The following is a 23,709-nucleotide window of genomic DNA, read 5'->3' on the forward strand; positions in this document are numbered from 1 at the left end:
GCGGATATCTCATGCCTCGGGGCTGGTCGCCGGAGTGTCTGTCGGTTGGCCCTTTGATCCTTTGGAAGATGCGATTTCCAGACGCCCAGCAGGGTCTGGAGCCAGCTCTCCGGGAGGCCAGAGGTGCGATCGAAACCAGCCCCAAAGGGAAGGCCAGAGGTGTGAGAGAAACCAGTCTCCCAGGGGGATGCCGGAGGTGCAATTGAAACTCTTTGGTCCCATCTCACTCAGGGAGCCCTCTACCCCCCAGCCGGGCATGGTGCGTCTGAAGCCTAGGTTTCGCTGGGCCCGGGGTCAGGCAAAGGCTATGGAGTCAGGGACCTCGGGAAGGGTAATGGCGGCCGGGGCCCTGTGGGGTGATGCAGGTTCTGGGCGCCCGGTACCGGAAGGAGCATGCGGGGATGGTCGTCCGTTGGTAGGATCGTGTAGGGAGCGGGGCGGACAGGGAGCGGGACGACCAGGGGTTTTGGGGTGCAGGGCTGAGCTAACGGGGTGCTGAGGAACAGGGGGAACCACGCCACGAGGCCAGGTCCAACACGCGTCCCCCCCAGCTGAAAGGCAGAGAGAACTACCCATCCCCTTGGGGGTTCTCTTCACTGAGGCGGAAGAACCGGGACAGGCCGTCCGCGTTGGCGTGGTCAGCACCAGGCCGGTGCTCGACAGAGAAATCCTTCCCCTGGAGGGGGATAGACCAGCGTAGCAGTTTGGGGTTCTCTCCTCTCATTTGCATTAGCCACCGGAGGGGCCGATGGTCGGTTTGGACCCAGAAGTGAGAACCGAACAGGTAGGGCCTCAACTTCTTCAGGGCCCAAACCACCGCGAAGGCCTCCCGCTTGATGGCGCTCCACCGTTGCTCTCGAGGGAGTAACCTCCGGCTATTGAATGCCACTGGCTGGTCCAGGCCCTTTTCGTTCATCTGAGACAGGACCACTCCGATGCCATGCTCGGACGCGTCCGTCTGAAACACGAACTCTCGGGAGTAGTCGGGGGTCTGTAGTACGTGGCGGTGCACATAGCGACTTTTAATGCTGCAAACGCCTTCTGGCAGGCGGGGGTCCAGTTAAATTCCTGCAGCTGCTTTTTGGAGGTCAATTCTGTGAGGGGGACTACGATGCTGCCATACCCCTTTATGAATCTTCGGTAGTACCCAGTGAGCCCTAGGAAAGCCCGCACTTCCGTCTGGGTCATGGGGGCTTCCCAGGCAATGATGGCATCGATCTTGGGTTGGAGGGGAGCCACTAGGCCGCTCCCGACCTGGTGCCCCAGGTAGACCACTGATCCTTGTCCGATCTGACATTTGCTGGCTTTGATGGTGAGGCCCGCCCGACGAAGCGCCATCAACACCTCCCAGAGGTTTTGTAGATGTTCGGTCCAGTGGGAGCTGAACACCACGATATCATCGAGATATGCGGCACTGAATCCCTCCAACCCATCCAGTACCTGGTTAACTAGCCTCTGAAAGGTGGCGGGGGCATTTTTGATCCCGAAGGGCATCACCCAGAAGTGGTAGTGGCCATCCGGGGTGGAGAAAGCGGATCGCTCCCTGGCTCCCTCCATGAGTGCGATTTGCCAGTACCCGCGGGTCAAGTCGAAGGTGCTGAGATAGCGAGCAGACCCTAGGCGGTCAATGAGCTCGCCTACTCGGGGAATGGGGTGTGCATCGGTTCTAGTGACTGCGTTGAGCCTGCGGTAGTCCACACAGAACCTCAGATCGGGAACAGCGCCGGGAGCGGACGCCTTCGGAACCAGGACCACGGGGCTGGCCCATGGACTGTCAGAGGCCTCGACCACTCCCAGAGCTAGCATCTTGGAGACTTCGGCCTTGATGCAGGCCCGGACTCCGTCAGGGACGCGGTAGGCTCTGTGCCGTACCGGAGGGCTGTCTCCGGTGTCCACATCGTGGACGCACCAACCGTCGACGCCGGGTCAAGAGAGAACAGGTAAGAGAACTGTCCCAGTAACTAGCGACAGTCTTTGCGTTGCTCGGGGGTGAGGGAGGAGGAGAGGCTCACTCCCTCTATGGAGCCATCTTTCTCCTTTGCACTCAGGAGATCGGGGAGAGGCTCCGTGTCTTCTTCCACTCCGTAGTCGGTGGCGAGGAGCAAACTCAACTCTGACCGAACGAAGTGGGGTTTGAGGCGGTTCACATGGAGGACCCTCAAGGGGTTCCAGGGAGACTGCATGTCTATGAGATAGGTGACTTGGCTCTTGCGTTCCTCCACTTTGAAGGGCCCGGTCCACTTGTCCTGAAGGGCACAAGGTTCCACCGGGGCCATCACCCAAACCTGCTGGCCAGGCTGGAACACGACCAGAGTGGCATTCTGGTCATACCAACGTTTCATTTCTTCTTGGTCTGCTTTGAGGTTTGCCTCGGCAAGCTCCCGGAACCTCCGGGTCTGGTTCTGGTGGGCCAGAATGTATCGAAAAACACATCTGGGGGTGTACCCAGGGGTGCCGCTTCCCAACCCTCCTTGACCAGGCTGAGGGGTCCCCGGACAGGGTGCCGGTAGAGCAGCTCGAAGGGGCTGAACCCCAAGGACTTCTGGGGAACTTCCTGGTGGGCGAACAGGAGGCAGGGTAGGAGGACGTCCCACTTGCGCCTCAGGGGCTCCTCGAGACCCATGATCATTCCCTTGAGGGTACGGTTAAATCGCTTAACCAGGCCGTTGCCTTAGGGGTGGTATGGGGTGGTGAACTTGTACGTCACCCCACACTGTTGCCACAGGGACTTCATGTATTTGGAAATAAAATTTGTTCCTCGGTCGCTCACCACTTCTCGCGGGAATCCCACCCGGGAGAAGATCCCCATGAGGGCCCGCCCCACTACGGGGGCCGTCACCGTCCGGAGGGGAATAGCTTCGGGGTACCGGGTGGCATGATCCACCAAGACGAGGATGAACCGGTGGCCTAGAGGGGTCCGGGGGTCCAAGGGCCCCACGATGTCTATTCCCACCCGTTCAAAGGGGGTACTGACAACGGGGAAGGATTGGAGAGGAGCCTTGCGCTTCCCCCCGCTCTTCTGCTGGCCTGGCACGTGGGGCAGGACTTGCAGTGGGTCTCCACATCGGCGCATACGGGGCCAATAAAAATGAGTGACCAGGCGGTGATAGGTTTTATCCTGTCCCAGGTGTCCCACCAGGGACACATCATGGGCCAGGTTCAGGAGGAAGCCGCGGAAGCGTAGGGGTACCACAAGCACCCGGGCTGACCCTAGCTCGGCGGACTTCTGTTCGCTATATAAAAGGCCATTTTCCCAATAGATAAAGTGGGAGCCGGACTGGTCGCCAGCAGCTTGGGTGGCGGCCTGCTGCCGCGGCCCAACTAGAGAAGGACAGGAGGTCTGTTCCAGGAAGAATTCCTCTCAGGAAGGTCCTCCTTCCTGGCGCCACTGGGCTAACTCAGGTAGGTCGTCCAAGTTCGGGGTCTGCTCGACGGGGGGGCCTAGGGGGCCTGCGTCGGGGTCAATTTCTTTGCCGGGGGTAGTTCGAGGACCTAGGGTCGCTCACTGACCTTCGGGTCGGCAGAGATCGGGCTAGGGGTCTCTGGTTCCACCCCTCTGGGGGTGGACATTCTGGCGGTCATGGCTTGTGTGCTCACGCAGGCCCATTCGGGCAGGCCCACCATCTCTAGGTGAGTCCTTCGCTCCACCTGCTTCCACGGGGAGCTCTCTGTAGGAGAGTTGGGTCTGCAATCCTATGGTCACCCCAGATTTTTGATTTTTGCTTCACTGGTTTACGACTTTCCCTGGCTGTGGGCCTGCTAATCAGACCCACAGCCTAGCTGTTCTCTCTCTAAATTGACAACCATGTACCATTTACCAATTGGTACTGGGCCACCGGTTCAAACCAGTTGCTGGGGCATCCCTGCCCCAGCTCTGGCGCGAAAACAGTACAAAGGATAGGGGGTGTAACCCCCCCCTTCCTGGTCCCACCCAGGGTAGGGACCTAGTCACCAGTACAGCCCCCTTTAGCAGGATAAAGGTAGGAGCTGGTCCCATTCCAAATTAGATTAATTCTGAACTACTCTACAAGAAGAAACTCTGGACTTCGACGTTCTGCTCCACAGAAGACTGCGGCTTCACTTTGTCGTCTTCCCTCGAGAATCCAGACTTCAGAGCCGACGAGACCCAGATTCCCAGACCTCCCCGACCTCAACTCACATCTGCAGCAAAGCTGAGATCCGTGGGTGCGACGAGACACGTGGGACCGGCCATCTTGGAAGAAACTGCACTTCGCTTCTAGCACGACTCCCGAGGTAAACTCGACCAAGTGCTTTGAGGATTGAAAAGCCCCAGCCCCGAGCAGCCCATGCACCGAAGATCAGCCCTCCAGCATCCATGAGATCTGCGTGGGGCCCTTCTGCTTGTTTGCTGCTCAACGCATTGTCTGGTCACTTGCCAGCTGGCTAGTGGCCTCCTAGACGACGAACCTTGAAATCTTCACTGCTGGTCTGGTTGCTCCAGACTGGCCCTGGCTCCCTTCCAAAAGAGGGGCACCCCGGACTCTCCTAGTCCGCACCAGACGCCATTTCCACTCACCGCGTGGGTTGCCTTTGCCAAGGCCTGTTGACTCCAATCCCGGATCCGACACCGCCGACAGCGAGAGCCTGCATGGGACAGCTCGTGCCTCCATCCTGGTTGTCAAAGACACCTCCTGGTCCACGTGGCTGCAGAGTCAAGCGTCCACTCTTCACTTGAACGCGACGACGACACCTGGTTCCACTCCAGTCACTGGCTAGTGACTGTGAACATTGTCCCCTCTGCTTTCAGGTCTTCAGCATCTCTGATCCATCCTTGGATCACACCGGACATCTTCCTCCTGGTCGCCTGCAGCATCTTTTCTCCCAGGCTCCATAGACTTCAACGCCGGAACCCGACACAACTTTGCACCTATGCACCTGTAGCCCGTGGGTGAGGTAACAAGAGCATTTCGGTGCTCAAGGGTAGATTGACTCCCCTAGTGTCCCGTTCCACAGTCGTTTTAGTCCTAACTAGTCAGGATTGTCCGTACTTACCTTTTTCTTGAACTGTACTGTCCATAGACGTTGTTACGCATCTCGCGTGTGAGTTCACACTCTGTACACGCGTTCCGTGGGCCTCCTATTACTTACCTAGAGTTAGTGTAGCGTGGTCCCAACGATCCTACAGCCTCTGGACAGCTCCATTCCTTCTATCGACTTTCACATTCCACTTACTTAGTATATGGTTTGTCGTGCCCCTAGGGCACCATTGTAATTCTGTGCAACTTATCGTATTTTTCCTAAGAGATTGTCATGTGCTTAGCCCTCTGATCTCATAAAGAGTTCAGAGGTGTTTGTTATTAATACATATATTGTTCATTTTCATACCAACCCATGTGGTGTCCTTTCATCTGGTATTCAAGGAGTTATATTGTGGTAAAACAGCGGGCTTCACATGCCAAAAGAGTTTAGCCTAAGACTGCTTTGTCCATGCTACCATTAGGATAGCTGGTCTATAAGGTTGACTTACAACCAATCACCATAAGGGTTATTTGGACTGATACAAGGTGATCACTAGAACTAGTGAGCATCATATATCAGGCCATCTTCTCACACTCTCCAGATCGTTGCCCAGTAGACAGTCCACGGGCATGTCGGCGCGGACTGCTACCCGTAAGTCACCGGAGACCCCCCCACTCAAACGGGACCTGAGCTATTCGGCAGGTGCGGATGGAATTGTCGGCTGAGATCACCCTGCAAGAGGCGTGGGGGATAATCTGGTCTTCTGTGACTAGGTGACATCGCACTGCGGTGATGCTTGCTCTTGTGTCTTGGAGGGCGCCTATGTGGTGGCCGTTGACGGTCACCTGTTGGTGGTACTTCTCAGTGTTGTCGGGCAGGGGAGCTCATGGGACCATCTCCCTATCACTGAGGGAAACTAAAGACATGGCTGCGGGTTCCGACCCCTCTCGGTCCTCTATCTCTTCCCCTTCTAGGGCCACTGTGGCTATCTGGCGTGCATGGGAACTCGCAGCAGCGGGTTTCCTAAGCAGGGGGCATTGGGGATCACTGGCATAATGCCCTGTTTGCTGACATCTGTAGCAAGCTATGCTGGCTCGGGGTCCCTGCCTGCTGGAGGGCGGCCCTGCTCTGGTCACTGGAGGAGAGCTTCCGGACTGGTTTTGAGGGGGGCTACGCTGGGGCCCGGACTGGGACCCTCGCTGCCTACCTTGACCTCCCCCTCCTCTCTGGCGGAAAGATCCTTGTTCGTTTCGGCCATAGTCCCCCACGGGCCCCCTAGGGACTCGGGTGTTCACCCAACAATCAGCCTCGACAGCAAGCTTCCGTGGGTTGGTCAATTTGCTGTCCAGAAGGTGCTGTCTTAGTTCCACAAAACAGTTTGTGGATAGATGTTCATAGGCAATTAAGTTGAATAGTTCTTCAAAGGTGGTAACCTTGCTGCCCTTGATCCACCCTTCCAAAGCCCGGCTGTAGAAATTCACATATTCTACCCATGTGGTGCCGGGAAGCTTCTTGCAGTCTCGGAACCGTTGCCGATACATCTCGGGAGTGAGCCCATATCGGGACTGCGGAGCGTCCTTCATGTGTGTGTAAGAGGTCATGACGGTGGAGGGCAGGTCCAGCATGGTGTCTCATCCCTCGCTGAGGAAGCGTCCCCACAGCCCGGCCCCCCAGTCCTTTTCGGGTACCCGGTGGGTGGTCATGGCGACCTTGTATGCTTTGAACCACTGCTTTATGACGTCCCCCTTGTAGTACTCTTTGACTACATCCTTGAGGATGTGTACTTTGGCCTCCACCGGGGAAGGGGTCTCTTGGTTCCCCGGGGGTCGGGTCTCTTCACTCCGTGCTTTCAGCTCAATTTCATTTAGGCCGTGCTCATGCTCGAGCTGGAGTTTCTTTCCCTCATGCTCCCTCTGGAGCTTCTTTTCTTCTAGTTCTCCCTGTAAGCGTAGTTGCTCGACGGCCAGCTTTTTCTCGGCCAGCTTGAGCTCTCCCTCTATCCTGAGGCGTGCTAGTTCTAGCTCGTGGATCCGGGTTCGCTCTCGGTCTGTCAGCTCTTCTGGTGACAGACCCCTTGCTGTGTTGGGACTCCGGGCCAGGGAGTCGGTTCTCTCACCTTCCTGGGCGCTGGGTTTGGTCTGCGGTCCCCCTTCTCCGCCGTCTCCTTCTGGTGGGGGCTGGAGGCCCCGGTATTTACCCAGGCTGTTAGGGCCTTCTGGAAGTCTTCCTTGGTGTTCAAACCTGTGGTAGTGATGTAAAGTTCCTTGCAGAATTGTTTGAGTTCTCTGTGGGTGTAGTCCTCCAAAAGGTCCTTTTGGAATGTGGGCTTCTCGCTCGTTCCGGTGGAACTCATGATTGCTCTTTCCTTGTGTCTTCGTTCAGGTAGTGTATCAGTCGTTTTACTGTACGATCTCTAGACGTAGGCTCTTATCCCACCGCTGCCACCAATGTTAGAAGGGGTGATCCCTGAGTGTTGTATTTCTATCTAGGACCCTTATTCGATATTCCTGATTTATGCCCTTATGTGGTTATAATAAATAATATCCTTATAAAGGCATAAGAATCATATCCATATTTAGTCGTAGCCCATGCAGTCCAAATTAAGCAAGGCTACTTCCCCAGGCTCCTAGAGAGTACAACATGTTCTTTAAACAAAACAAACCTCCAGCAACCTGGGAAATCCCCATGCTTCTGTTTTGATTTGTCCTAGAACTCCTGCGAACACTGAAAGAACGGCCAGTTCTTTGTGACATCTTTATTGACGTCTTATGTCCAACCTTACGTCAAACCCGGCACCTTTCAGGTATAAATATACGAACGTTGCCTTAAGCAAACACACGGTGGTTTGGAGCAGAGCGGCTATCTACTTGCCCGAGAGCCCAGCTGATGCGAGAGTCCTCTGACGCCGCCCCTCCCTTTTGACGCACTGAGAAAGACGCTGTCTTTTTCTCCAGCCGAGAAAATCCAGCTCCGGTGTTCTCAGCCGCCCTTGCGGGTTGCTGGGATATCGAGTCTTTAGAGAGAGATACCAGTCCTCCTGCTTTCTATTACCCAGGTACGGAGCTGACTAAACCCGTAAGAGAATTTTTTATTCAGATTCTTGTCAAAACCAACTGCAACTTATTTACTCCTTCCCACGTATTAGGCTTAGGTCAGGTACACCGGGGTAGGCGTAGATTAGAAGCACCAGTTGAGGACGTTAGTCAATGTTTTTATGTATGTATATATTTTATCCATTTTAAAGTATCATATGGCTAAGAAACCATATCAATGCTTTTACAGTATTATTTTATAATACTCCTTTTACTGTAAGCACTTTACTTTACATTAAGTATTGCAATTGTGGCAATTCATTTCTCTTGCATGAGGAAGAAGACTGCTCATTAAATAACACCTTTTATTGAAAACGCCCATCTCTCTATTTCTCTGCACTCTGGTGAAACTAAGTATGCACGATTGACTGAGCGAAATAGCTGTCTATTGTTTTCACACGACTCTAGAGATACACTCAAATTCTGAGGGAGCAAAGTTGTCATGTTTATGGTTGTCAGAAGCTAATCCCTTCTTGTCTATCCAGGGAAGTTAAACTCCTCCTTGTTTATTCAAGAACGTTTCTAGTGACCTCTGAGCTAGCTGGCAAAACTAATTAAGTCTAATATAGTCAGTAGAGACCTAGTCGACCTCAGTCCTACGTCTACACTGCTGTTTATATTATTCCAATGCGCAGAGCCTATTCGGAATATAGGAACCACACTACATGGCGCCCAACGTTTGGTAAGGCGATAATCTAACACAAGACACTAGAGTAACTCAGTCGTGCTTTTTCACACAGAACCCTTTTTCCCGTAAATACTCCAAAAGACGTCTGGAGTGGGTAAAAGGTTAAAATCCGCCGGAACTTAGTAGGAAGAGATTCCTATGTATAGTTTTTGGTTTAGTCAACGTTGAAGGATACAGTGTTCCAAAATATTGTGCACCTAATCTTTGTTTCCCTTGAAACTTGATCTGCAACAAACGTTCTGTTAGGAAAAATGACGCAAAGTGAAGAAGAAAGGGAGGAAGCTAGATTAGCAGCTCAACTCCTAGCGGATGACACAACTATCCAAGAAAATGACCCGAATGCTATAATCATTCCGGTAGATGTAAGAAAAACTATAACTATTAAACTTATGGAAAATGGACTATCATCACGAGGTGGTACAGTCATATTCGTGGTAGAGGCCCATGAATATCGGCAGACAGAGGTATTCTATTCATGGATAGACTTTCCAGCAGCAAACGCTGTAACAAAAGAATTCCACTATTACAAAATAGAGGAACCTCCGGAGGAATACACTCCTTTCGAGGAGGTTGAAATCCCATTAAATTACCAAAAGCACCTTCTCTGGTTTAAAGGCGCCCTAAAACATAAAAATCACATCACCAGGCTCGGTCCACTAGGTAGACCAGGAGCAACGTGGCCGGTGCTGGCCAGCTACACACCAAATCCAGACATTGAAAAAATGTCAAGAGAAGAACTCTTAATTAAAATAAAAGAATTAACAAATGCATGTAGAGAGTTAGTTCGATTGGCAATGAACGATATAACTTATCGCCAGAAATTGAAAGAAACAGATATAGCAGAACAACCTTTTGAACTTGCCAGAATCATAGAAAAATCCTATGAAGAACTAGGTAGAGATAGTTTGGGTGGGAAACCAGTAAAACCCAAACTAACTGAAAATCCTGAAAAAACTTTTATTAAAAATAATCTAAATACTCCAAAAAAGAGTTGGGATGGTAATAAACAATCCACTCCCAAAGAAAAACGATTCCAGTCCAGAGGAAGGTCTCCTCAACGGAGAGAAAGATCTCCGGACCAAGGAAACAAGTCTCCCCAGAGGGAGCCCTCTGAGAAAAGATACAACCTTAGAGATAGGGATAAATTGAGAAAACCTGATAGATATCAACATATTGATACACGTCCCTCTCGATCTTTTCAGACTTCCTCACAGAAATCGGAAAGAAGAGGACGGTCAGAACAAAAGGAAGAGCACGTCAAGTCCAAAGACAAGGAACCTGCTCATCAAAGTAAAAAATTACAATTTCCAAAAAAGAAGGTAGCCAGTATTAAAATAATTAAACATGCCGAGGATACTGAGGACACAACTGAAAAACGGAGAGTGGGCTCAGACAATGCTAGACAGCGCAGCAGAAGTGACCATAGCTCGCAAGATCCTGATGAATCTTCTGGAGACAGTGGACACGAATGAATACATTCAGGTGGAAACTGCGGATACCAGAGTTAGCAAACCTCATAAAATATACGAAATAACACTGCGTATAGAGGGGGACAAGACTAGGAAAGTAAGGGGTCTCTTTTGGTATAACCTTTCGAAGGGCTATGACATCCTTTTAGCTGAGAAAGACTGTCCACCAGAGTTTGTCAGGGAGTGCCCTCATGGCGAAGAAATGATTATGCCTGCCTTCTCAAATCATATTTCAACTCATAAAAAATCCATATATGCAAGAAAATGGGCAGTGGCCCAAGCTCCTGCATTATATAAAAATCATGTAGGATGGGAGGAGGACTCTCCTCACCACAATATCCAGTTAAAAAGACAACCCACTGCACAAAGGCAGCACCCAGTTAAACAAGAAGCTAAAAAGCAAGTCAGGGTGATCTTAGATCAACTTGAGTATCAGGGTGTTATTGAAACATGCACCTCACAAATGAACAATCCTTTGTTTCCTGTCTCCAAGCCAGACGATTCATATCGTCTAGTTTTGGACTACAGACACTTAAACTCCTATTGCAAAACATTTGCAGTAGAAAACTCACACAGTGCAGCACTAATGAATAACATCGTGCGCAAAAAATACAAAACGACATTAGACATCTCTAATGGATTCTTTTGTCAAAACATTGCACCTGAGAGCAGGTATTTGACCGCGTTCTCAATAATGGGGTCGCCAAAACACTTCTGTCGACTCCCACAGGGATTCAAGAATGGCCCAGGATTATTCTCAGCAAGAGTAACAGAGTTACTACAAATACATGATGATGAAGCATTATCTTATGTCGATGACATCTATCTCACAGATGATGCCCTGGAGACACACTTGAAAAGAGTGAACACCATAATACTTGGTTTCGCAGCTGAGGGTTACAAATTCAACTTTAAAAAGTCACGAATTGCCCATCTAACTGTCCTATTTTTAGGATATGAATTATCAAGTGAAGGCAAAAGCCTAGCAGACAACTACTTAGAGAAGTGTGCTGTAATCCAAGCACCTAAAACGCTGAAGAACTTACAATCAATACTAGGTTTCCTGAATTTCGGAAGAACATACATTCTAAATTATGCAGAGAGGGTTAAACCTCTCTATGAATTAATAAAACCTGATTTCAAACCAATCAATTGGACTCAGAAACACACAGAAATTTTAAGATCATTGCAAACAGACATGTTAGCTAAAACAAAATTTCAAACACGCGAAAACATACGCAACCTTGTAATCCGAGTCATCCCAGGAAGATGCGGATTCACGTACCTGACCTCTAATGAGGGAGAAACGGTACCAATAGCTTACAAATCACACTTGTACACACAAGCTGAAATGAAATTCAGTTCTACTGAAAAAATTCTAACTGCGGTTCAGACTGCTGTAGCAGAAAAAAGAGCCCTAGCACAAGGTAAATGAATAATAATCGTAACACCAGTACCTGCCCTAGAAGCAGTAACAAAAGCAAGCATTCCAAATGCTAAGGCGTTACATCCAAGATGGATACAATGGGTTAATTCTCTTGCTGCAACAGACGTAGTATACAAATTTGATCCTAATTAAAAGACACAAGAATTTCTACAATATGAATATGAATGTCCTCTGCCGACCGAAATCCTGCCTCTAGAACATTACGGCTGTATAATATATACAGACGGATCAGCACAACCCGCATTTGGGAGTAATCAAGCTTACAGTGCTGCGTGCGCGATTGTTAAAGGTCGTTGGCACAAAGGAAAATTTAGACCACTGGTCACTAAAACCCAATCTCTAGGAGATTGTATAGCTCAGCGAGATGAACTACTAGCATTTAAGATGGAGCTTGAAAATACAGATCGCGAATTCCCCACACTAATAGTGTGCAATTCATATTACTGCATTCAGTCTTATAATGAATACTTGCAGAATTGGGTTCAAAACGGCTTCAAAGATGCAAAAGGTGGCACAATCAAGTATAAAATGCTTTGGGAACAAGTAGTTCTTTTACAGAAAGAACTAAAAAAGACACACGTGATACATACACTGAGTCATCAACGTGATGGCGTTCACGTTGCGGGGAATTCATTGGCTGATGAAGCCGCGAAGGCGGCTGTGCAAATGGCTTCCGTAGCTGCTATCACCCGGTCAAAAACAAAAATAGACAGCGATGTAATGCAAGCTGTCAGTGCTTCAGTAAAAGATGATAGAAAATCACTCCCAAAAGGCTTTCCAGTAAAGTACTCATACATAACTGATGCAAATAATGTTCCTTTTGCTCGAATCCCTGGAGTGGGGGATAGGACAATTCCAAACATGGAACACAGGTTAGGACTAATTATAGCGGCACACGAAGGGCTAGCTTCTGCACATGCTGGTGTTTCCGCCACAATATCGTTATTAAAACAGAGATATTGGTGGCCGCGCATGAGAAAACAAACTAGGAACTATGTTCTAGAATGTGAAATATGCCAAAGAATGAAAGTATCAACAGTGAGACGACCAGCACAGATGCCCCTTCTAATCTCAGATAAACCATTAGCTTGTGTTTACCTGGACCACTGTGGTCCCTTACAAGGGGATGGCAACTATAAATATATCATGGTCGCAGTGCATTCCTGCACGAGATTCATTTGGATGTGGCCCCAGCTCTCGGCTGACGCCAGAACTGTTATAAAAGATTTGCCAGTCTTTATCGGCACATACGCAATTGGCAAGCTACATTCTGACCAGGGTCCTGCTTTTAGCTCTAGGGCTTATAAGAAGGCCATGACCAGCATGGGCATTTTATTGCGGTACTCTTGTCCCTTCATCCTGAGGGAAATGCGGTAGTGGAAAGAAAAAACCGGGACAAAAAGCAATCTATAACGGCGAGGGTATTAGGTTCGGGTGCTGGGTGGGTCCAACATTTAACAAGTGTCCAACATAGTCTTAATAATCTGCCAAGAAATTCTCTAAAAGGTCTCAGTCCGTACGAACTATTGTTCGGTACTAGAATGCACATTCAGGACCTTGATAGTCACACTTCAGTGGCAGAAGAAAAATGCTTTGATATCAAAGACCGTTTGGCTGTTTTACAGGACTTAAATGAAACAAGAAGAAACCTGAGCAACATAAAGTTAAAGCAACAGCCAACAACCACTGAGGAAAAACCACCTGTCCCAGCAAGACCTGTCTGGATTCCAAAGATTGGGGATCTGGTCAGAGAGAAGATCGCGTTAAAGAAGGAATTTGGGCCTTCTTACAGAAAAGCAGTACCTGTCTTAGCTGTCAGCGGAACAAGATCAGTTGTACTACCGCCCTTTGCTGGTAAAAAGGAGAACCGAGTTGTATCCATCGACCTGGTAAAACCACAATCATGTGGCCAATAATAAGTAGTAGGCCCAGTGGACTCCCAAGAAATAGCAGAAGACCAAATCTTGCTACAATCCAAGAGGTTCAAACTGAGAGACTAATCACATTTGATAAACCTGCAGTAAATAAAAAAGGACTATGCAACAATGCCATGGAACTTGTGCCTCTTGAAACCCAAATTGCAACAGTTCGTCAAGAAACACCAGTCTACAACGATGTAGCCTCAGACTATGCTAATGAAACAAAGAAAAATCCAAAAGCAAATGAAAACCCGGAAGCAATTCCAACAATTGACAGAACTGCATCTGGCTACTGCATCAATTTCGATGACTTTTCCGAAGATCCAAGCGAGCTTGAAGAAACGCCAGCAACAAAAACTTTCAAAGAAAACGTAACAGAACTCTTTCATCAACTCAAAGAAACCTATCTGATTTCTCCATGGATTGAATTTTGGATTGTGTTAGGTGTACTTTTCCTCCTGCTTTGGCTCATCATGGTTCTTTGTTTGGGAAAATTCATTGAAGGAAAGTACAGTACAATGGACACAGCAAGTAAGAACATCAACTTGGTCCTAAAGCCTCACAAGTCATCTCACATCGAGAAAAGAGAACTATCATCAGTGAACGTCACAGCCAATCCAATACCCGGCGGGGTAGCATGGGACAGAACTGAATTTGACATTTTTGGCCCGATTGAGCTCTTGAAATATCTACACCAGTTTAAGGTTTCATTAAGTGACTTTGTAAAACCAAGTACTTTCTCTGATGATTGGGACTTTGAAAATATCGATAATATTATGTCAGATTTAGTAATGTCAGCAAAATTCACAGAACATGATTATTTACTGGGTTCATCAAATTATGAAGAAATGTATTGCTACAATCACTTTGACCATCACTATTTGCATAATTCTGCTCAACCTAGAAATGTTTTTAATTATAACCAATGGGAACATTGTGCAACACAGCCTAAAAGCAGCTCTAAAACATTTTATGAGAAATTCCCATACTTCTCAGGGTTTAACACAAGTGATTCAGAAACGTTTTATTTTAAAATGTTAAATAAGACAGGAATGAAAACAATGCTGACAAATACTAAATTGATCTATTCTGAAACATTTTATGAAAAAAAGATTACAATTGGTTTTGAATTTTGGAAAAACAACATTGAAACAAAAACCATCTGGGGTACAAAAGAATGGCAGGTACAAGGCCTAGAAGCATTGTTTAGAGCCTGCATGATCCCAGAACAAATAATATTCTTGAATGACACCATTCAACAGACATCCGTCTTGGCCTAGCCAAGATTAAAGACTTAAACAAACCGTCTATTTCAAAGCCCATACCTGATAGTAATAGCACTACAGATGTGGAGATAGACGTATCCCATATTTTATACCAAAACAGAACACATCCTGATAGGAAAAAATGGTTGATATGGCCCACAGACACAAATAACTGACAAGATAGATTCCTGAACAAAATACAGGGGCTTAAACAGACCAGGCCATACCCTAGATATTCCCAGAGACAACATCCAGGGATAGTTACAACATACAGTGTAGGGAAACTATGCCTCGAATGGCTACAGAAATCCACACTGGCTGAAATTAAGCAACACTTGACTTTACTTAAAGACAGTGCTGACTTGCGTGATTTCATACAGGGACCATGCAAACAGCATCAAAAACATTTCATAGCGGCCGGTATATACGCTGCATACAACGAAGCTTGGAAAGTAATGCAAATTGAAACAGCAGAAAAAATACGAGAAATTGATCGTATTAATTTGGAAAAATCACTTTCTGTTGTTGACAATGGGTTAACGACTCTGTCCTCCAGAATATATTCACTGGACAGTATTGTATCATCTGCTATTGATATAATAGAGCAAGACTTACTAATGTTACAACATGGTCAGTCCCAATTACGTTCTATTGTACAGCTTGGCTGGACGTTGCAAAATCTGTGTTCAGGCTACGTGCCATGGCGTTTAATCAACACAACGTCATTATTCTCTATCTTTAACCTTACTGATAAACAAATCAGTTTGGCACAAAAAGGAGCAGACTATACGATTCTGAGCATTGAAAAACTTGAGAGATTACCATTGACAATGTCAGAAAGACCTGTCATTGAATGGATAATACACGGAACAATCACAATTCCGATAACAACTTTCCAATTTAAATACTGCCAAGAATATATACCAGCGGGCCAGTATGAAAGGTTGGGTAAAGAGTACATCAAGTCAACATGGAAATTACCTTATACACACACATGTTATAGTGAAAAGAAAAAGAATGTATTTCTTAGTGGTAAAAATTGTAAACGATCACTAAGCGGTACACTTCTGTGTCAAGGTATTAACTTGCATGGGGCCTGCGAAGGGTCTTCGAATAACCTTTCATGTCACCTGCACGGCACTCCTGCAACACAGATAGAGCCATTCTTTAGACAACTCTCTAACGGGAGCTATATTCTAATAAATTACCACAGCTGTTGTGGCATGGTGCCAGGGAAAGCCTATCTCGTCAGCGTTAGTTCCATGGTCACTTGCTGTATGCAAGTATTGTATCCAAACAGCACTCCAGATATGGGGGCGGCAATATGGCCTCGTTTGAATATCTCTTCTATTCGAATTGATACTTTAAGCAGAATGAAGTCTATTCTTTTACAGACAACTGTGCCTTTGACCTCGTCTAAAGAAACGTATGATCTGCAAGTCGCAAGGACAACAGCAGAGATACATACCCTTTTATCAACAAATTGCCCCGTGCATTTCGTAGAAATGTTGAGCCAAATCTTAAACATGTCAGATACCAGGGGCATCGCACATGTATTGAAGACAATTTTTTCGGGACTGTTAACACCATTTGAAACAGTTCTGGGCATCTTTCCCAATTTTGTCCATTCTGTCTTTGGCGGCCTACCTCTACTTTTGGGACTCGTAGCAGGAATTTTATTTTTGATTCTTCTGCTCCGATATGGCAAACCAAGCCACAGACAAGACTCCAGCAACGATGGAAGAAACGATCCTAGCTATACGCTATCGGGACCGCATAACTAAAGTCCTCGGATTAGCCCGGCTAAGAGATCTGAATATGACCTGGTTTCTTTCATTCAGACCTATCTGGCAAAATTGCATCTTACCTGTGCTTCGATGTATGCTATGCGGAGAAGAATGTGTGTTGGACATCTGCCTTACACTACCATCAGCAGTACCAATGGATACAGATACCTTGCTTTGTCCTGTAACGGCTCATGCATCGTGTTGTCCCCAGCGGCTACCCATTCTGATGACGGCATTCGTTGAGACTTCACAACTACGAGTATGTGGCAGTGGAGTACGAGATGAGAGCAGCATCACACAGGTACAACCTTCAGTGAGCATTGCTGATCCTGACATCGATGATAGCAATCATTCTCACGACTGCACTGTTTTGGCATTTTCAAACTTGGTCGAACTTTCACCTGATGTCGTAGACCAATTTTTTGCGAGTCTGTCTGAAATGATGTTCTCCCGTGAACAAAAAGAATAACTTTTTAAAGCAACGAGCACACAGCGTTCCCTGAACTCTGAATTCGGCCTTAGGCTTTGATAAACAAAAGCTACTGAAAACATTTGGAACTATTTTTTTCCCCTGAAAGCGAAATTATTTTTTTTCCCTTACAAAATATTTACCTTTTTCTGACACAGCGCACTCTGCTTAAAGTAGAACTATTCTTAGAGAACAGAGCTTCTATTTTAGGAACTCTAGAAACAATATTTTACCTCAGCCTCTAGCACATGTACAGCTTGTATTATTATGTGATGGAATGGTCTCGACCTTCTCTTCTGTATTCAGAGCCATTTCATGTGTAATTTTGGCAATTCATTCAGCTGATATATATATGCATTTTTTAACTGAATGATACCACTGCTTGAAAAGCGTACAGTAACAATACTCATTTTCGCGTATTTACCATATACCATTTCAAATGCGAATTATGTATTTTGGGGTGGGTTGGAAAACACATGCACCATTATATGTTTACTCTTGCTTAGTTTTAGTAATGAGGGACATTAGATCGTGGAGTGGGTGTTGTATTTCTATCTAGGACCCTAATTCGATATTCCTGATTTATGCCCTTATGTGGTTATAATAAATAATATCCTTATAAAGCCATAAGAATCATATCCATATTTAGTCGTAGCCCATGCAGTCCAAATTAATCAAGGCTACTTCCCCAGGCTCCTAGAGAGTACAACGAGTTCTTTAAACAAAACAAACCTCCAGCAACCTGGGAAATCCCCATGCTTCTGTTTTGATTTGTCCTAGAACTCCTGCGAACACTGAAAGAACGGCCAGTTCTTAGTGACATCTTTATTGATGTCTTATGTCCAACCTTACGTCAAACCCAGCACCTTTCAGGTATAAATATACCAACGTTGCCTTAAGCAAACACACAGTGGTTTGGAGCAGAGCGGCTATCTACTTGCCCGAGAGCCCAGCTGATGCGATAGCCCACTGACGCCGCCCCTCCCTTTTGACGCACTGAGAAAGACGCTGCCTTTTTCTCCAGCCGAGAAAATCCAGCTCCAGTGTTCTCAGCCGCCCTTTCGGGTTGCTGGGATATCGAGTCCTGAGAGAGAGATACCAGACCTCCTGCTTTCTATTACCCAGGTACGGAGCTGACTAAACCCTTAAGAGAATTCTTGATTCAGATTCTTGGCAAAGCCATCTTAACTTAAACTGCAACTTACTTACTCCTTCCCACGTATTAGGCTTAGGTCAGGTACACCGGGGTAGGCGTATTTAGAAGCACCAGTTGAGTACGTTAGTCAATGTATATATCTATGTATATATTTTATCCATTTTAAAGTATCATATGGCAAAGAAACCATATCAATGCTTTTACAGTATTATTTTATAATACTCCTTTTACTGTACGCACTTTACTTTACATTAAGTATTGCAATTGTGGCAATTCATTTCTCTTGCATGAGGAAGAAGACTGCTCAATAAATAACACCTTTTATTGAAAGCGCCCGTCTCTCTATTGATCTGCACTCTGGTGAAACTAAGTATGCACGATTGACTGAGCGAAATAGCTGTCTATTGTTTTCACACGACTCTAGAGATACACTCTTATTCTGAGGGAGCAAATTTGTCATGTTTATGGTTGTCAGAAGCTAATCCCTTCTTGTCTATCCAGGGAAGTTAAACTCCTCCTTGTTTATTCGAGAAAGTTTCTAGTGACCTCTGAGCTAGCTGGCAAAACAAATTAAGTCTAATATAGTCAGTAGAGACCTAGTCCACCTCAGTCCTACGTCTACACTGCTGTTTATATTATTCCAATGCGCAGAGCCTATTGGGAATATAGGAACTACACTACAAGAGGACCAGGATATGCTCTCCCGATCACTCCGTGACCCACCTCTCCCTGGAATACAGCCGAGTTCTACCGTGAGGTCCTCACCGGGGAGGACTCCGGGTCTAAGATCGTACACACTGAGCTCACACCACACTTATAAACGGACACCACACCGTAGGTTTCAATAAGCAAGTTCTTTATCAAGCAGTAGAATTTGAGGCAAAATGAATACGTATTTAAAAGCGATCAAGGGATCATAAAGTCTTGGTTGGAAAGGAGGAGGGTAGCGGGACAGTCTCAGTCTCAGGCCAGTACGAAGCGTACCCTGCGCACAGCTCTCAATCCTCGAGCCGGGGGATACGGGATATGGAAGTCGTACTGGCTGCTCTACTCACTTCTTCTCGAGCCAGATCGTGTTGGTAGCGTCGATGGTCCAGCCAGACCAGAGTACTTATCGAGCCGCGACGAGGTCAGCAGGGCTCAATCCGGAGTGAACAGAGTGTCTGTCAGTTCTTGAGGAGCCGCGGCGACGTCAGCAGGGCTCAAGGTGTTTCACGAATGTCCTTTAGAGTTCAAGGATGAGCCGCAACGAGGTCAGCAGGGCTCCGAGGTTCCAGTTTCTTCTTCACGAGGATGAGCCGTGACAATGTCAGCAGGGCTCCGGGTACTTCAAGAAAGGTTCTTTGAGTTTCAAGGATGAGCCGCAACAGCGTCAGCAGGGCTCGCTAAGTTCCAGCGTTCAGTCTTCTCCCCAAGGGTTGAGCCGCGATCAGATCAGCAGGGCTCTCTTGTCCAGGATACAACTGCCCGCTAGTTCTTGGGCGGGCCTTGATATAGCACCGTGGTCCTTTGATGTCCGGACCCTCGCAGGGGGTGATCTCATGCCTCGGGGCTGGTCGCCGGAGTGTCTGTCGGTTGGCCCTTTGATCCGTTGGAAAATGCGTCCGGGGATTCCCAGACGCCCAGCAGGGTCTGGAGCCAGCTCTCCAGGAGGCCAGAGGTGCGATCGAAACCAGCCCCCAAGGGAAGGCCAGAGGTGTGAGAGAAACCAGTCTCCCAGGGGAGGCCGGAGGTGCAATTGAAACTCTTTGGTCCCATCTCACTCAGGGAGCCCTCTGCCCCCCAGCCGGGCATGGCGCGTCTGAAGCCTAGGTTTTGCTGGGCCCGGGGTCAGGCAAAGACTATGGAGTCAGGGACCTCGGGAAGGGTAATGGCGGCCGGGGCCCTGTGGGGTGATGCAGGTTCTGGGCGCCTGGTACCGGGAGGAGCATGCGGGGATGGTCGTCCGTTGGTAGGATCGTGTAGGGAGCGGGGCGGACAGGGAGCGGGACGACCAGGGGTTTCGGGGTGCAGGGCTGAGCTAACGGGGTGCTGAGGAACGGGGGTAACCATGCCACGAGGCCAGGTCCAACAGTGTGCCATCAAGAACTAGGCATATATTACATCTCAGACCTAATTAAAGTTGTTCCCATTTTATTGTGTCACAAAGTGTGGTCAACTGAGGAGACAGGTCTGAATAGGGACGTAATATTGGATTGTTTAAGCTTAGAGGGGGCTTCTAGGATCCCTGGTTCAGTTATGTAAAGAGTGTCTTGACTGATATTGGGCATACAGAATATTTTGATTCCCCGGAATGTTTAGCGTCAGTCCCTAGGAAGAAGCTGAAGCGCATATGCTTGCATTTTCTAGAGAGTAAACGGTGGATGGATGAGAAAAGCAAAACATCAGTCCTGGAGAACCATCTGATACCCCAAGTGCAGGGTATCCAGCAATATTTGATTAAGGTGCAAAGCTGCTATTCATGCATTCTATTGACAAGATTTAGGGGGGCACCTTCTTCAGAAAGATTACATTCCCGGATCTAAACTGTTGGTCCAAAAACTTGGTATTTTGTCCTTGTGACAATGTATCAAAACAGTCCACCCTACACTGTACACTTTTCTGCAAATTTTACACCCTGCCAAGGAAAAGATTTTTGATATCGGTTTTAAAAAGCTGGAATCTAAGGCAAAGTAGGACCGCTTTGATGTAATTGCAAATGTTGGAAGACAAACTGATTATGTACCTTGTCTTATCCTTTTTAAAATCTATAATTAAATCCAGGATTACAATGAATTAATTCAACATAACTCTGTGCCAATCACTGTGACTCTCCCTTGTTATGATGTTTTTAATTGTGTTTTAAATCTAATTAATTCCATTTATATAATGAACTAATGATGTTAATGTATATTTATTGTCTTATTGTGCTTTTATGATTTTTTTATTATCAAAATCGAATAAAGCTGTTTTTGACTTGACTTGACTTGATCCTAGGAAGGAGAAGATAGAATCCCAGATGCGGTTTCTCACTACATACAATACCCAAAATAAAGAATTTAGGAATATGTTCAATAAAAATTGGCATATTCTTAAAACAGATCTGGTGATTGGGAAAATATTGCCTGGATATCCCCCTCTAACTTATCGTAGAGCTCCATCACTAAGAGATGCAATTGTTAAAACAAGCCTGGAAATGGAACATGACCTAGGGTGGTTAAGACCTTCACCTGGCTTTAAGAAGTGTAGCAGGTGTAGAGCATGCAGTGTAGGTCAGACCTTCACAGTTTATTCGACTACTTTTGGCGGCAGGAAGGTGAAGATCAAAGGGGCCTGCAACTGTAAGACTGAGTTTGCAGTCTACGTGTTAACCTGCACATGCAGTTTACAGTATGAAGGAAGCACAACATTGCTGGTTCATGAAAGAATCCTGCAACATATAAGGTTGATCACTAATGCTGACGGGTCATACCCAGTAGCACGACACTGTGAGATCATGCATCAAAAAGATCCTACTCAAGTTAAATACTTTGTGATAGATGCAGTCGCGACAAATAGGAGGGGTGGTGATCGTGTAAGAACATTACGCAAGCTTGAAACAAGGTACATACTCATACTCAACAGTAGAACATCTAATGGGCTTAACTTTGATGAAGAATTCCATTCCTGTCTTCAATATCTATGGTGAGATAACTGTGGTAATCCATAAGCATTTAAAGTGTTGATGAAAATAGGATGTAACCTAACTAACTCCTTGTTAATATGCCCTGCTTCCAGGAGTTTAGAACAGTAAAATGGCACCATAAGGCACTAGCCCATTTAGTTGTTGAATGTGAAATAAGATTAATTGATCAAATGGATGGAGAATAGTAAATATGTGCTATAGTTACAGGAGCAAATGAATTATTTTCCGGTAACACCCATAGTAAATGGGCATTTGCCTGCAATTTTGATGTGTTATATTTAGTTTGCATAGACAAATTGTGCACTTTACTTTGACACTTGTCATTTACCTACAGTTGATGAAATGTTTATTTATCTTGCTCAAAGGAACATTTAAAGTACTTGAATGTTTGTTATAAGCACAACATACCTTATAATTGATAAATTTCATTAATCACATCCTCCTCGCCCCAAAATAAATGTGATGCTATACTGAGGTTAAAAATGGCAAGTGATTGAAACTTGAGTTAAAAAACAGTATTACATAATGTTATGTGAACTGGAAGTCTTTCTTTGATGTTACTTTGATCCCTGGAAAGATAAGGCTTCCTATTGGCAGGTAAACTTTGTGTGATCAAGGCCGCTGTTGTATCAAAAGAGGGGGAGAAAGAGGGTATGGCCAGGTTCACCCTCCTAGTATTTGGCAATTAACAAAAAAACTTTTGTGGCAGCCAAAATGTGTTATAGCTAACGTGGAATAAAGATATCTTGAATAATCCGCAATCGAAGTTGGCTCTGTTTGTTGCTCAATTTTGCCATGCGTCAAGTTGATATGTTTGGTACAATATTCCATTTGAGGGCCTCCAGCCAGTAGCTCATGAGCTACGGTAGCTCTCCAGCTTCCTCTGAGTAGCTCACATGTGTGCAGTCCAGTTTATTAAATTAGAAAGCTTTTGCTTGGTTGAATTATTATACATATAAAAAAATTGAACTCATACAACACTAATAATATTAGTAGCTCAAAATGCGTTTCATTGAACTAAGTAGCTCTCAGTACAGAAAAGGTTTGAGATCCCTCTGGATGCATTACGTTCCGTTTGCAGCGATTGATACATTCCATGACCTGAGAACAAATAATCCTTTAGGGCCTATTTTTGTAAAAGTAATGCAGCGCTCCTGCACTAACACAATCCTGAGAGGTATATTCCTCGTTGTGTGTATGCTGCAGTATGCAACACACATACAAAGAGGTAGTAAAGACGATAAATAAAGATATGTCCCCTCGTTACATCTCACCTGGGAAGACATATCTTTTTGGCGCATTCCTAGGTCTACCAGCAATGGTAAATCTGGGAATGTGCCAAAATCCATAGGAATTACATGGGAACATCCACACAATGCTTATGGAATGCCTTCCCAGGGCAGAGTAATGCAATGCAGCAATTTTCGCTGCATTGTATTATGTTATATGTTATGTTATACAGCTTACTAAGCGCACAGCTGCCCCAGCAAAGGGGCGTCCCGGCGCCAGTCCCAAGTGTAGAAACATAGCTGAAGTAGAGAAAAAGACGGAGAGACACTATTTCTTCGGAAATAGATACGTTTTAATGGCTTTTCTGAATTGAAGTACATCTTTTATCTCTCGAACATGAGCAGGAAGTGAGTTCCAAAGCTTAGCCGCCAGGAACCGAAAGGAACGACCTCCTGCTCTACTGCGCTTAAACCGAGAAAAAACCAACAGATTTTGTCCTACCGACCGCAGAGGCCGCGTGGGCACGTACAGATTAAGCAATGG

The sequence above is a fragment of the Lissotriton helveticus genome, chromosome 4_2 (genome assembly GCF_964261635.1).
Source record: "Lissotriton helveticus chromosome 4_2, aLisHel1.1, whole genome shotgun sequence".
Classification (NCBI taxonomy): Eukaryota; Metazoa; Chordata; class Amphibia; order Caudata; family Salamandridae; genus Lissotriton; species Lissotriton helveticus.